Source organism: Pimephales promelas, unplaced genomic scaffold (genome assembly GCF_988280905.1).
Source record: "Pimephales promelas unplaced genomic scaffold, fPimPro1.hap1.1 HAP1_SCAFFOLD_166, whole genome shotgun sequence".
NCBI lineage: Eukaryota > Metazoa > Chordata > Actinopteri > Cypriniformes > Leuciscidae > Pimephales > Pimephales promelas.
The window spans coordinates 1-3,638 of NW_028297381.1; the positions used below are offsets into that span (position 1 = coordinate 1).

Below are 3,638 nucleotides of genomic sequence, written 5' to 3' on the forward strand. Positions count from 1 at the left end.
GCCGAGCCTCGCCCTGGGTGAACCACCTTCCTGATCATGGTGTCTCCCCTGCCAGGTAAGTATGAATTCCCAGGCCTTCAGTCAGAAGCACCCTGCCCCTCTCCCCAATCCTCACCAGCGGTTTGCCAGTCAAAAAAGGGGCTTTTTTTTTTTTTTTTTTTTTTGCACGCTCCGCATCCGGCTCCATGAGCCATAAATGTACATAATGCGCCGTCCCCGAATAGTGGACGGATCAGATGTTAAACTGACAGAGGAACAGGGGTTCCTTTTTGTCTTGTTTTTACACCACAATTCTACCCAGGCTAGTATAGCACATGATCACCTACAACACCCACTCACACTAGCTCCATTATCACCTTCTGCCACACAAGACCACTACATTTCTTTCATTGAACACTTTAGGAGGGTGCACCGTTCCCAGAAGTACTGCAATACCGGGTCGATGCGTGGAGTGGACGGAGCAAGCCCCTATGCCATCTCCCAGGACCAAAAATCAATTTAATATGTGGTGCCCGGGTAGGGCACGTATCAGATATTAAACTGATAAGAACAGATACTACACTTGATCTTAGCCAAAAGGCCGAGAAGCGATGACGCAGCGACGCCGAGGCGGGGGAGCCGGCAAAGGCCACGCCCACCTGGGCCGCGGCGAGAGGGTCTAAGGTCGCCGGCAAACAAGCTCAGCTCAGATTGGTTGACACCGAAAATGGATCACAACAGAGTGCACAGCACGACACTCTGGAGTGCAACCTGGGATTTTGGATCATCAACATTCCGCCTTAAAAGTGAGCGGGCAGACCAAAGCGTCCGTGGTAGAGACTTGAAACTCTGAGGGATGGTAGGACCGGCCCGGTACTACAACCTCACCAAGGCTCGCCCCGATCGGCCCCAAGGTGGCGCTGCAGCGATCAAAAGTACGAAATGGCTCGTAACTCCTCGACCGTCGGTCGCAGACCCAAGTGTCTTACATCACCGGAATCCTTGGCTCGAGCCGAACAAGATGCATGCCTCGGATTGGGTGGTCGCGCTGGCGAGATTTTCGGGTATTTTGGATTTTCTGAAAAACCTACTTTTGCACACTAGTCCTAGGTTTTTTGCCCGATCTGACCCAAACCGGTGCAGAAAGATTCTCTGGAGTCTGACTGCCAACAGGGATCGGGAAACAGTTGGAATTTCCATCCACGTTGGCGACGGTACGCCAAAACGTTGGGGGTGGGCGAGGCGGGCTTTACTTAAACGGCTATAACTCTCCAACGGAATGAGACAATTGCACCCAACTCGGTACACCTGTGTACGGGCTCAGCCCGTGGTCACGTGAAGAGGAATGCGGCGACTGGCCACTTGGTGGCGCTGTAAACAGAAAAAAACACAACATGGGTGGCTGAATATCACGTGACGTTTCACACGTGCACAATGTTTTCATACCACATGATAGAACTCCTCATTCCGAACAACTTTGCCTCCAGGACAACTGCTGTGAACTAAGTCGTCCGTCAAATATTGGAGACTATTTGAAGAATTGAGGAGAAAAAAGAAAACCCTCCTCACACAGACCGGTCCTAGACTGTTTCGTATCTCTCGAGCAACCGCCGCAGTTCAACTCTCTGGACTGCCTCTGGATATTGAAGAAGTGGAGAGAAAAAAAACAAAACAAAAGAACCTCAAGTGGAGCTTTAACAATCTGCCCTTTTAACCAGTGTTGTCCAGGGGAGAGCGCGAACGCAGTCCCCCACTACCATAAATTATGCAGTCGAGATTCCCACATTTGGGGAATTCGCAGGGGTCAGCACAACCCAGAGTGCAATGGCCGAGCCTCGCCCTGGGTGAACCACCTTCCTGATCATGGTGTCTCCCCTGCCAGGTAAGTATGAATTCCCAGGCCTTCAGTCAGAAGCACCCTGCCCCTCTCCCCAATCCTCACCAGCGGTTTGCCAGTCAAAAAAGGGGCTTTTTTTTTTTTTTTTTTTTTTTGCACGCTCCGCATCCGGCTCCATGAGCCATAAATGTACATAATGCGCCGTCCCCGAATAGTGGACGGATCAGATGTTAAACTGACAGAGGAACAGGGGTTCCTTTTTGTCTTGTTTTTACACCACAATTCTACCCAGGCTAGTATAGCACATGATCACCTACAACACCCACTCACACTAGCTCCATTATCACCTTCTGCCACACAAGACCACTACATTTCTTTCATTGAACACTTTAGGAGGGTGCACCGTTCCCAGAAGTACTGCAATACCGGGTCGATGCGTGGAGTGGACGGAGCAAGCCCCTATGCCATCTCCCAGGACCAAAAATCAATTTAATATGTGGTGCCCGGGTAGGGCACGTATCAGATATTAAACTGATAAGAACAGATACTACACTTGATCTTAGCCAAAAGGCCGAGAAGCGATGACGCAGCGACGCCGAGGCGGGGGAGCCGGCAAAGGCCACGCCCACCTGGGCCGCGGCGAGAGGGTCTAAGGTCGCCGGCAAACAAGCTCAGCTCAGATTGGTTGACACCGAAAATGGATCACAACAGAGTGCACAGCACGACACTCTGGAGTGCAACCTGGGATTTTGGATCATCAACATTCCGCCTTAAAAGTGAGCGGGCAGACCAAAGCGTCCGTGGTAGAGACTTGAAACTCTGAGGGATGGTAGGACCGGCCCGGTACTACAACCTCACCAAGGCTCGCCCCGATCGGCCCCAAGGTGGCGCTGCAGCGATCAAAAGTACGAAATGGCTCGTAACTCCTCGACCGTCGGTCGCAGACCCAAGTGTCTTACATCACCGGAATCCTTGGCTCGAGCCGAACAAGATGCATGCCTCGGATTGGGTGGTCGCGCTGGCGAGATTTTCGGGTATTTTGGATTTTCTGAAAAACCTACTTTTGCACACTAGTCCTAGGTTTTTTGCCCGATCTGACCCAAACCGGTGCAGAAAGATTCTCTGGAGTCTGACTGCCAACAGGGATCGGGAAACAGTTGGAATTTCCATCCACGTTGGCGACGGTACGCCAAAACGTTGGGGGTGGGCGAGGCGGGCTTTACTTAAACGGCTATAACTCTCCAACGGAATGAGACAATTGCACCCAACTCGGTACACCTGTGTACGGGCTCAGCCCGTGGTCACGTGAAGAGGAATGCGGCGACTGGCCACTTGGTGGCGCTGTAAACAGAAAAAAACACAACATGGGTGGCTGAATATCACGTGACGTTTCACACGTGCACAATGTTTTCATACCACATGATAGAACTCCTCATTCCGAACAACTTTGCCTCCAGGACAACTGCTGTGAACTAAGTCGTCCGTCAAATATTGGAGACTATTTGAAGAATTGAGGAGAAAAAAGAAAACCCTCCTCACACAGACCGGTCCTAGACTGTTTCGTATCTCTCGAGCAACCGCCGCAGTTCAACTCTCTGGACTGCCTCTGGATATTGAAGAAGTGGAGAAAAAAAACAAAACAAAAGAACCTCAAGTGGAGCTTTAACAATCTGCCCTTTTAACCAGTGTTGTCCAGGGGAGAGCGCGAACGCAGTCCCCCACTACCATAAATTATGCAGTCGAGATTCCCACATTTGGGGAATTCGCAGGGGTCAGCACAACCCAGAGTGCAATGGCCGAGCCTCGCCCTGGGTGAACCACC

General features: G+C 51.3%; 3 non-coding genes and 1 pseudogene across 3 annotated transcripts; all 4 read right to left on the reverse strand.

Moving 5' to 3' along the window:
- Window positions 1-401: 401 nt before the first annotated feature.
- Window positions 402-592, reverse strand: LOC148960672 (U2 spliceosomal RNA). The gene has a single exon (XR_016155039.1). It is a non-coding gene; the product is annotated as a U2 spliceosomal RNA (small nuclear RNA).
- Window positions 593-1,704: 1,112 nt separating this feature from the next.
- On the reverse strand, window positions 1,705-1,869 carry LOC148960673 (U1 spliceosomal RNA). Its single transcript, XR_016155038.1, has one exon. It is a non-coding gene; the product is annotated as a U1 spliceosomal RNA (small nuclear RNA).
- Window positions 1,870-2,208: 339 nt separating this feature from the next.
- LOC148960674 (U2 spliceosomal RNA) lies at window positions 2,209-2,399 on the reverse strand. The gene has a single exon (XR_016155040.1). It is a non-coding gene; the product is annotated as a U2 spliceosomal RNA (small nuclear RNA).
- A 1,110-nt stretch (window positions 2,400-3,509) lies between these two features.
- LOC148960675 (U1 spliceosomal RNA) lies at window positions 3,510-3,638 on the reverse strand (annotated as a pseudogene; the record flags this gene model as incomplete).